At 40.5% G+C, this 12162-nt stretch overlaps 1 long non-coding RNA gene across 1 annotated transcript; it reads left to right on the forward strand.

Moving 5' to 3' along the window:
- Positions 1–4530: 4530 nt before the first annotated feature.
- On the forward strand, positions 4531–10286 carry LOC112140728. Its single transcript, XR_002918237.2, has 3 exons — positions 4531–4590; positions 8709–8882; positions 9202–10286. It is a non-coding gene; the product is annotated as an uncharacterized LOC112140728 (long non-coding RNA).
- The last annotated feature ends 1876 nt before the right edge of the window (positions 10287–12162 follow it).

Genomic DNA, 12162 nt, shown 5'->3' on the forward strand with positions numbered 1-12162 from the left:
TTGTTTGAAAACGTCACATTATAAATTTATCAAAGTTACACCGTACAGCAGCAGGTTAAACATTGATGTGCATGAAAGCGAAAATTCCAACGCTCCTTGAAGCGTACACAGACAACTGCGAGGCACGCGCTCAGTTCCCACAGCAAACAGGAAGTAAGTGATCGCTGACATTCTAGCGCTCAGACAAAGTCACTTCTTACCGGGTGGATCTCCTACAGATGGATGATAAATGCTGACAGGTAGACATGCTTCACACACACACTACAGAGCCTGTATCTCACCGGTGCTTCTCCCGAATGAGCGCGTGCATCGCTATTAAAAGTCCGACGCAGCGTGCGCCCATAGTTCCGGCGCGTGACTCAGACGCTCAGCGCTACAGCCTCTTTAAATGAAAATATAATATCGATACTTGGTGAGAACCCATCGAGAATCGATCGCAGGACTAAATATCGCGATATATCGCAATATCGATATTTTGGCACACCCCTAGTTCATATATCTTCTAGCACCATGAGGAGAATTCCTCAACAGTGTTTAGTAAAGGGGAGTACAGTGGAAGGCAAAGATTGATAAACCTTGTGTCGGGCACCCACCGTTGCCAAATGGGGGGGGGGGGGTCCTAGCAAGTGAATGCAGGCAAATTAAAGATTCAGGACCAGGGGAAGAGCACCACACAAAAACTAGGGAAGAAAGGGTTGTTATTCTACTTATGATTTAATAAAACATGCAATTCACAGCAAGCCCAAGTTAAAAATCAGAACAGGTAAAAGTCTTAAAAGTAAAAAATAGTAAAAGATAAAAGGCTAAAAACTGTCTGGGGGGAACCCAATAAAATCTTGTTCAAGATAACTAAAAGAAGTGTCCATAAAAAGGCAAAGAAGAGGTCTTGCAGGCCGCCACAGTCCAGTCTTTATCCTCCCTTCATGTCTGTCATCCAGTCCCCAGAAGCATGGCAGGCAGCTCCTCCAAACGTCCACCTGCAACATAAAGGTCCTGCCAGTATCCAAGGTTTTGAGGAGCAGACAGGACTGACTCTTTGCAGAGTGAGGGGGGCACTGTACAGGACAAGGGTACTCAACACTGGCAGGGCTCCTCACCCTGCCGCTGCGTGTACGTCACAGTCCCTTGTCTTAGAGAGGACTCTCTCTCTGCTGCAACCCCTCCAGCCACAGCAAACCACTGGGTGTCGGCGCCTCCTCCCGTCATTCTCAGCTGCCCCTTCTCTTCTGCTCGCTCCTCACTGCCGGTTCCAGCTTTATAGGCAGGGCTGTCATCTTACTGATTGAGTACCAGGTGTGTCCAATCTGGGATTCTGTCTCAGAGGTGAAACATACAACACAAAACCCAAACAAAAACATGCAAATACAACCACAAAAAAAAGAAAAATGTTTCACCTCTCAACACTTGGTTCATATTGAAGCACTCTCTAACCTGGAGGGCTCTGTGAAAACTCTCATTGTCCCAAACAACAACTTAGATGGATGCTCCTCCTGCTTGAGGAGCTGCTGAGTGTTGTAGGGTCTCAGGTTGGTATGATGGTGGACAACCTTATGATTGCAGGGGCCCGTTCCAAGAAGCAGGTTCAACAAATTTAGAGTTCAAACCTGAACTTAGAGTCACTGGACTCTAAGTTCCCAAACTCAGGGTTTTCGGTTTAAGAACAGCTGAAAATGTTTGATTCAATCAACTTGAAGTTGTTGGAACCAGAATCAGGTGTGAGCGTCGCGACCATTAAAAGCCCTGATCAATGGAGCAAAGACAGCACGATTCACCATGGCAACGGGGACAAACATCTGAGTTTAGTACTTCCGACGGCGGAAATTTATAAGTTCCTGCAAGCATATGAAACTATAGGAGCGCATTTTCCGCAAGAAAAGCAACACAGCTGCAGCGGTAGAACAGAGAGAAAATATCTGCAGTTATTTGAATCATTTCAAATAATGAATAAATAATGTCAGGAAGGTTATTTTGTCTCTTGTTAAGGAATGGTTTTTGATCAGTCTTTAATATAACCAGTAATCTCCGGAATCGCATGAATGACCAGTTTTGGTTACCCCCCACCCCCACCTACACACACAGATATCACTGCACGCTAAAAAGAAACTGTAGCTGCCTGGCATGTTAAAAAAAGCATTTATTTTATTTATTAATTCTCAAGACTTAAAACATATTCGCCGAATTCTTTTTTTAAAGCGTAAAAACAAATTCCGTAGCCGAGAATCAAACTCACAAACTCCGCAGTGGGAAGCAGCGTTGCTGACAACCGAGCTTGACACAAGTACAGGACGGTAGATAATTTCAAATGCTTTCCCGGTGTTTGACATTCCATAATTTCTATTGTTAAAAGAAAGCTGTATTTATTAATAGCAAGTCCCTGGAAAAACTCACTATTTATAATATCACTCAAATATAAATGAATCGGGGAAACTGCAGTCAATCACTCGTGTCTTTCAAATCCTCTACCGACGTAAATAACATTTCCTCTGGATTAATCAGCCTCCTCTCTACATGATCCTCTATGAATGGACATGTCATTTTGGTTTCTGAGTGGTGGAAACGTGACGTCTCTAATGTGAATGTTCTCTAAATGTTAATGAGCAACTCATATTTGAACATCTTTCTCTTTAAAAAGGGGCGGAGACCGCAGAGAACTCTAAGTTTCCTGAAGAAAACCTGCTACCGACCAGGTTTCGTTCACAGACTCAGTTACCATAGTGATTAATTCTGAGTTCATCTTAACCCCCTTCTTGGAATGGGCTTGGTTTCGACCACTTTCCTGGGTTTGAGTTATCTCTCTTTCTGGAACCGAAAACTCAGAGTTTTACTGAATTTGGAGTTGACAAACTCAGAGTTCCAACAAAACCCGCTTCTTGGAACGGGCCCCTGATGGAAGCACATAATGTGACATTGTCACTACGCTGCCCAGGAACACCAACAATGACCCGATAGCCAATCACATTCCGGCCTCTCCTTCTCCGTTTTGGTGAGATTAAACCCAGCTTCATCCATGTAGATGTATTCATGGGATCTTTCCATTGCATCCAGTTGAAAAACCCTCTGTAGAAATAGATATTGTTTTGTGAGTGATACGGGAAAAGTGTTCAAGTGGTGACAACTGTGCTTTCTTTGTGTTTGACTTTTGTCACCTGTGCACACAATATATGCAGCATGTGTGCATCACAATGAAAATATGTTGTCAAGGTGTGTCTAAACAGGTGAATAGTGCTTATGGTTTTACCAAAGGAATGATTGATTCAATCAGTGGATTCAGACAACAAAGCATTGGTTCAGACAATAGGGTTTAGTGTTTTAGCAACTGAGAAAAACTGAATTGAACCAAAACCTAACACAGTGAAGAATATTTCATCATCAAATGAACAAATAAAGATTTTGTTTTGTCTTTGTTTTTAAAAACTTTTTTCAACAGGAAAACAGAAAAAAAATAAATTAAATGTGCTTAAAAGAACAAAATATTTCAGGAACATTCCTCAATTTTAAGATAAATGCAGAAATGAAAGTTGATGATTATAAACTGAAAATGTATTGATGTTGTGATCCATGATCCTAACGTATCACTGCTTTCTAATAGTAACATGAAAATAAAAAATTAAATCAATCATTTTTCTTTCTAAAGATTCTTATCTACAGTTTTTTCCGATTGCATTCAAATCAAAACAATAAAATACAAATATCTATGGAACACAAACAGAAATACTTCTTTCAAATGAAAAGTCACATGTCTTGTAGTAACAAATGTAAAAATGTAACAGACTTTTTTAATGTAATACTCTGAATCTCACTTGTCTGAGTCTGATACTTGATGTTGTCTCATCTTTGGTTCAAGTTCATCGATGTTTGGGGTCAGGCTCTGAGCTGAGGAAATTCTCAGGATTGAGTAAAGGTGTTCATCAATCAGACGCTCCTATGTGATGTTTAGTTTAGCTTCATCAAATAGAACAGTTGTTCACATAGATACTGTATGTGCTGACAAACGTAGAGAGAGTCTGAGCAGCTTGGATGTGCAGTTGGAGCATTGTGTCAGGATGAAATGTGCAAACTCAGCAGCAACCACTAATATTGTTCTTTCAGTGTGTCATTACACATTACTCTTTCTGCTGAGTCAGCAAAGTTTCAATATTCAGTCAGTCTTTATGGAAGAGATCAGTTCAGGTTTAGAAAATAACTTTTTACTGACAAACTGATGAAAAACAGAATCTAGAAAAGCTCTACAGATGTTTGAAAAACTGATGATTGTTTGATATTTTCCTCATTAGTTGAGCTGATTGTGTGATGATGATTGATCTGAAACTGATCTGTTTTTAATAATGATCTTGTAAATCTGATCAAACTCTGTTTACTTGCTGGATCTCCAGCTGTCATCACTGCTCCTGAACACACTTTTCTGTCTGATTTCAGGTTGGAGTACTGCCGTTTGTCAGAGATCAGCTGTGAAGTTCTGGGTTTGGTTCTGAAGAACAACCCGTCCAGACTGACTGAACTGGACCTGAGCTACAACCACATCCAGGATTCCGGATTTCTTCATCTGCGTGGTTTTCTGGAGAGTCCAGACTGCAGACTGCAGACTCAGAGGTCAGACTCCATGTCCCAGTGTTGTTCAGATTAATATGATGACAAAGTTGTGCTGACACTAAACGGCAGACATGAGGCTGATGTTCTCCTGCTGCATGCTGACCATCTTCATGCTAAAAGCTGTTTTCTTCTTCTTTTCTTCTTCTTAGCTTTAGTCCATTCACTGTGACAGAAGATCTCATGTTTGAATGTTTCTTTACATCTTCTTCATTTCTAATGTCAGCGGCAGAGACCATTTTTAGAATACAGTGGCGGGCCGTGCATTTCACACTTAGGCCTTCAGTAGTGCTCCATCTGAATCAACCCAACCCTCAATAACTATTTTATGGCTATAAAACTTCTGCTGCAGGTACAACTGCGACACACAAAAAAGCATAAAAAATAACCTGATAAAATTACAATATTAATTTAGGAATATAGCAAAACTTTACTCACCAAAAATCCGGATTATCTGTACACAAAATCCATCCTCCTTTCTTTCCTCAAGAAGATTTCAATCACTCTGTCGTGCAGATTATCCGTGCGTTTCAGTTCCATCAAGAAGTCCTTTTCTATCACCATGGAAGCTAATGCTGAAAGTCGAGCCTGCCCTGACGTATTTCTGGCATAAGTTTGAATTCGCTTCAGGGCTGAGAATGTCCGTTCAACAGAAACAGTGGACACGGGGATGGTCACCGCCAAACACACAAATGTGTACAGCTGCCCCATGCTCTCATGCAGATTTTTCTGCTGAAGGAAGTCGAGGAGATCAGTGGGAGATTTTCCTGCAAAATCATCCATGGCATACATGACAGTCAGTTCTGTTCTCAGCCGAGATGGAAAAGTGTTCCGTGGCTCTGTGAGAAGCTGGAAAAGACTGCATGTGGGAAATTTCTCTGGTATTCCTGAAACTTCTGGGGGTCGAGGAGGGTGACAAAGATCAGTTTTTCGTGGTCTTGAAATCTGTGTCTGGCAAATAATATTGTCCAGAATCCTGCCGTGGAGTTGGCGGTAGTGCGCGTGAGGATCTTACACTGGAGCTCTTCGTGGGCTCGGAGCGCCGCGGTGCGTTCAGTGGCCTCGTAGATTTCCTCGTATTGGCTTCTCTCTCCCTCAACGGTGTCACAGAACTCCTTTACCCTTGCCAGACAGAACTGTACATCCAGTTTTTGGTTCTGTAGTATTGAAAAGAGCACATCTGAGTACTCAAAATGCTGTTAAATGTGTGAAGCAAAAAACAAAACTCAAAATCATTTATTTTATGCTACAGAGCCCACAGAACTGATTGTGAAGACCTCCAGGCAGATTTCTTTGACCCTAGCAACAAATAGTGCTGAAATGTGATTGGTTAAATGCTTAAATATGAAAATACACATCTGGAAGCAGCACAACCAGGAGGCTAGCAATGAAAGGAAGCGGACAGACCATTTAGAATGATTGAATACATATTCATGGACAAAATATAATTAATATCAGTCTGTGATTCAGATATTTTTAGGCCAGCAGAGAAGGCCTTGCAGGCCCTGACGGCCCACCACTGTTAGAATATTAGATACGATTATTAGTGATCAAGAAGGTCAATAATGACGATATTCATTTGCTGTAAAAGTGAAAATACTGGAATCCTAATTTATAACTCAAACTTCAACAATTAGCTTTATTTAAAAAACAAATAAAAAAAGAATGAAATTGTTCCTGCACATTTAGAGATTCATCTTTCTTAAGATTTTTTAAAAAGGTAAATAAAGAGTTCACTAAATGTTTCCTATAAAACAGTTTTATATAAATATACAGCATATTAAATGACTTATCTTTACTATAACAAAAAATACAAGCTGTTCCTTGACACGGTGTCAGTAAGGTTTCTTATTTGTTCAAATAACAATGTAAAACAATGTATTTCCCTGAAGTTTTATTGTGAAAAACTAAAGTGAGATATATTTTGAAAAAACTGTTAAATCTGTTAAACTTTGTGAAGAGACAAAGTTGTGATGCAAAAACCAAGTTGTCCTGCATGGTCTCCATGGAAACAGCTTCTCCTGGTCTCATAGACTGCAGAGACGTCACTGATGATGAACTCACTAGGAACTGATGGGATGGTGAACATAGGAACTTCCTTGCATTTTTCAAGTGTCTTGAAGCGCCCTTCATTCTGACTCCACCTGTCTGGAATAGGTGGTGGAGGACCCGAAGTGCAGGAGACTGGGCTTGGAGGCAGAACCTTCAAACATTTAATAAACTGAAACATGAACAAAAAAATGGGATCAAGAAAGGAGTGTCAAAACAGATCAGATGATCTGATAAGGAAGAACAGAAAAGCAGACACTGAAATAGACTGAAGGTAATTCACTGAAATGAAGACGACTGTGAATCATGACAAACCTGAAGCTGGTGTGACTGAAGGACAATTCACAACAAAAATGACCAAACATCTGGACCATGAAAATAAATGGAGATTCATTTGACTTAATTTTGGTTGAAGCCAGAAGCCAGTCATTTTCTATGGGTGACATCATACTGACTCGGTCCAGTTCTCAGATACTGTCAATGGTGTTTCCTTCATCCTTGTTTGTCCCAGATGCAGCACCCTGTCCCTCCATAGCGACTTCTTCTGGGACAGCTCGTTCCTCTTGAGTGACAGCATCCTCTTCCTCTTTCAACCAGACTTTGGTCTTTCTCAGAGTTGTCAAATGAAAATGCATGAGTCTTCTAATGAGGATGTAGGAGACAGGCCAGCACCACAGGCTTTATGTCTTCTCATGTTGAGACATGCTTAGCCAGGCTGTCCCTCATGGATTGTCTGAGTGTTCCAGTGTCTTTTATGGAGCTTCTCCAACCCATTGTTTTGTAGTAGTGTCTTCAGCACAGTCAGGCATGGAATGATGCAGGATATTGATGAGTTACTGTGACCTGAAATGTCACTTCTTCCATTGGGAGCAGAGTTTCAATGATATTAGACACAATATCCCACTGTTGGAGGATATGTGGAGCTTCTGAATCCTCCATATGAACCAGAGTAGAGTTTAAGTGCATGTTTCTGTTAAAGCATTCTCTGCAGCATGTGGAGCACTGAGTTCCACCTCATTGGAACATCCAGGATTAGGTTGTAACCTGGTAGGTCAAGTTCCCTCTAAAAGTTTGACAGACGCTGTTTGTCCAGAATGGAGTGTTGGAAATGTGTGGAACACGTCTTAAGCATTGTAATGACATCTGTGTCACCAACTTGCTGCAATCACAGTTGAAACGGCTCCAGCTCTTTTTTTATTTATTTATTTTCTCTTTGAGCTGCACGTGGTTGGTCAACATTAGAGATGGGATTTCTGCAGGGTTCTCACAGGGTCTGAAAAAGTCTAAGAAACATTGAATTCATGAATGAGGAAATAAAACCTTAAAAAACCTAGAAAAGTCTTGAATTTATATTTCTAAGCCTTAAAAATTGTGCTTCTGAAATTGTACCTTATCATGTTTCTAATAAAAAATTACATTTTTTAACTCTGAATTCTTTGATGAAATGATGTAAATAAAGAGCATCAGAACCAATCGTTATGCAGCGATACACTGGATGTCCACTGCTGGCTGAAAGACAATAGAAAACTAAAAAGAAGCTCTATAGCATCACAGTACAAAACACAAACAAAAATGAGAGAAGCTTCAGTTTGGATGATGGAGAAATGCACATTTAACGTGACATTGAAGAACAAAACATCTTTGAGGTTTATTACACGTCTGTAAAAAGAGACTTCAACTTGGATCAATGCTAAATCTACAAAGCACTTCAAGATGGAGCTGAAATTCTCCCATGATTCTTTGCTGTTTGGAGCAGAGCTGAGCAGAAAGAGGAAGTGGACTTTTTCTGCTGATTGTGCAGAGACATCAGTTGGTTTAGATGCAGCCACAGGCTGATGTTTGCTTTCACACATCTGGACTTCTTTACTGAAGCAGATGCATGTTGTCCTGAATGTTCCTGAATGTTCTTCTTCTCTGCTTCTGCTTGACTCTTCTGATCTGCTGCTGTTGATTCACATCTTTGGACTTTTTCCAAACTTTCTGATCTTCTTCAGCTCTGAACTCTTTAGAAGAACTGAAGGATGAAAAACATGAACTTTGTCTTTAAATTAAACTCTTTCTTCTGGATTCAGGTTGATCAACTGCAGATTGTCAAAGATCAGCTGTGCTGCTCTGGTCACAACTCTGAATTTAAACCCGTCCCACCTGACAGAACTGGACCTGAGAGACAACAACCTTCAGTCTTCAGATGTTCAGCAGCTCCAGGATCTGGTGGAGAGTCCAAACTCCAAACTGCAGACTCTGAGGTCAGTAGAGGGTTGGAGTCAGTCCAGCTGCTTCCAGATGTTTGGTCCTAAAGTTAGTCTGAGAGCAAAGATGCAGAGTTTCCTGTGAAGCTGCAGCTTCTCAGTGAAGCTCTGAGGAGAATGATGACAGGCTTCAGGACAACAGTCAGCCAATCAGAGCAGCAGAAGCTCCAACAGGTGAAGATGACAGGAAGCTGCTGCTCTGAACAGAACTGAAGCTCCTGCTGCTCTTTCTGCTGCTGTGCTGCATCACTGACTGACACACCACCATCAGATACAGACAACACTTCATCTCTGGACTTGTCATTTCTCTCTGCAGGTGGGAGGGAAAGGGCAGGAGAATCTGAGGTTCCTCCTGATGGATCAGAGAGAAGCAGCAGCACTGATGGAGAACTGCACTTCATCTTCTCATTCTAACTTGGAGTGTTGGGAAGTCTTCTGCTTCTCTTCTCTCTCGTATTTGGAGCTTCTCTTAACTTTGTCCACTCACTCTTGCTGTAGTTTTCTCCTCATGTGTCCTGAAACTGTTTCTCTGAATGATCTGTGTTGGTGATTCATCAGATTCAGACATGATGGTTTCCTGCTGGAGTGGACCAGCATTCTCTGAACATCCTTCAGCTGATCCAGAAAGCAGCAGCATGGCTGTTGACCAAAGAAAGAAAACCTTCCAGCAGTTCTGGCCTCAGGATTCTCCATCTGGGAGCATTTTGGTTCTTCTTTTTCATCTTTATCAGACCTTTCAGAACCACAAAGTGGACTGAGTTCCTCTGATAAAGGCTGCTGGGTTTTGTATTTTGCTCATTATTTTACAGGATGTTGTTCTATTGTAACCATGGTAACTGTGGGAACCGCACTCCTGTTTACTCTGAGTCCTGAAGCAGAAATCCCACCAGAACTAACAAAAGTCTCTCAGTTGAATCATTTTTATATCATCTCTGTTCTGTTGATGATAAAATATTGACTCATGCAGTTTGAAAGAATCACAGTTTTAGTTTGATTTTTTCTACAGTTTGATGATTGAACTTCCTTTTTCTTTGTTGTTTTCTGGGTAAAACTCTGTTCTTTTTCATGCTGACAGCATTTTTATCTGCAGTTTTTAAGAAGTTTCATCTAAATCCAGTAGAATCTGATCATTTTCTAGAAAGTCTGAAACTAGTAGAAACTTTCTGAGCATAAAGCCTGTTTTCTCCATGAATGAACAGAGTGGATGTTAATGAGGAATGACAGAGAATCACTTTGATGCAGCTGCTGCAACAACACTAACTGCATTGAAGCAGGAGGGAGAAAGGAGACACCTGCTGGCTGTTTCCAGAACTGCATCTTAGTGTCTAAAGGTTCAAACTGAAAGCTGTCTGTCAAATTCCTGCAGCCTGTTTGGATCTAATAAATGCTCTTTTGAATCAACACTGTGTTTGAGATTGATTTAGTCTTCATTCTATCTTTGACTCACAAACAGACTTTAATCTTTAGCCTTCCCCTCATCCTGTCAAAGCTTGTTAGGTTTAAAGAAAAGATCTCTTCTTAATAAAGTTAATAAAAAGACACAAGGCATAAGGAGTCGTCTTCCTCTTCTTTATCTTAATTATTTATTTTTATGAATTTGATTATTTTATTCTCAGCAATAAATCAGACGTTGAAACTCTTGCTCAGTACTTGAGTACTTTTGTTCAGCAGGTAGCTTTCTCCACTGACTTGAAGCTTCATGTGGATGACTTGAGACAGTAGATCAGAGTTCTTTCCTAGAAACCAGATTTAAACTCAGTTTGTGGTTTCAGAACACTTAAACTCACTCTTTCCATGGTAACGAACTATTTGTTTTTACCATATAACTCCTTCTTATCTCTTGTAAATATTGCGTATCTTTATATATCTTAATATCTTCTGTAAATGTCTAACGCTGCAACAGCCTAACTTCCCATCTTGGGATGAATAAAGTATTTCTATTCTATAAAATGTTAGCACTTAAAAAGCACCTGAAAAGTTTGATAAATGTGGGCCCATATTTATAAGATGGAAGTAGCAACCTCCATAAATGTTGAAGAAATATAACAATAATATGTTATTAATATATAAAGACACATTTAAATACATTTTAATGTCATTCCATCAGTCCCACTTGTTCATGAATTAGATATCTTTTACTAGCGCACCGCAGAGCTTTTATTCTAAAACTACAAACACAGGTGACGTTGTAACACTCCACAGTACAGCAAAGTATTACAAACAAAAAAAACAAAGAAACAGGGGCATAAATATACGTCTTACGGACAAAAAAAGAAGTTATAGTTTGCTTTCCTTCTCTTTATGCACACCTACCAACGTTCAAGAAAAATGACTCAAGAATATGCATTTTTTCTTTTATAGCTTTTTCTTCAGTTTACAGATAAACTCCACAAGTCCTTTCCCAGTCCTTCACCGAGGTGCACCCACCCAAGTCTTTTTATATATAGTTCCTATTTACACAATCGCCGCGTCCCTTTGGCGTCCTCCTCCATTAAGGCGAAAGCAGTCTAAAGTAGATTTGCGGGTCATCAACGTTCCGTCCGCAGGTTGCACAAATGTGGCTTACCGGATCTGTCCAGTGACGAAGCATGTGAAGGTCTCACCCAATAGTCGATAGATTTCCTCCATCTTCCACCAACACGGTTGGTACTCTTCTCCTCTGTCTCGGTAGTCCTTAATAGTGTGTTCTGCAGCTGTCAACGTTGTATGTGGGGCTCACTCAGGAATCCTCACTCAGGTCAGGCCTCTCACCCCTCTCGTCCCGAGAGACACTCCTCTCATCTGTAATGTTTGTAATCAGTCTGGCACCTGGGTGACAGGAAGTCCCCAGGTAGCCATATTTGTAGTCCCGTGTGACAGGAAGTCCCCAGGTAGCCATGTTTGTAGTCCTGAGTGACAGGAAGTCCCCAGGTAGCCATGTTTGTAGTCCAGGGCTCCTTTTATGATGTAGATAAAAAGTCCAACACCATTATTTCAAACATAAACTCAGAGAAAAACAAAACATGCAGGACCATTTCAACCAGGTTTATCAAATGGAAAGTTATTACTGAATTCTCTTTTTATCCCATCAGTAAAAAGACATTCCTACCGATATTCGAACGTAAACATATGTGGCAATGCTACAATGTTGCTTCTAAGCATCAGAAGGGTGGGTCTGAGATTAACAGATTAAGATTATTATTTTTAATTTCTTTATTATCAATTTCAAGGACAACACAATTATAGACCGATCCAAACAACAGACGCTCGAGGGATGTGATTGGCTGAGACTCAGGAC

The sequence above is a fragment of the Oryzias melastigma genome, unplaced genomic scaffold (genome assembly GCF_002922805.2).
Source record: "Oryzias melastigma strain HK-1 unplaced genomic scaffold, ASM292280v2 sc00512, whole genome shotgun sequence".
Classification (NCBI taxonomy): Eukaryota; Metazoa; Chordata; class Actinopteri; order Beloniformes; family Adrianichthyidae; genus Oryzias; species Oryzias melastigma.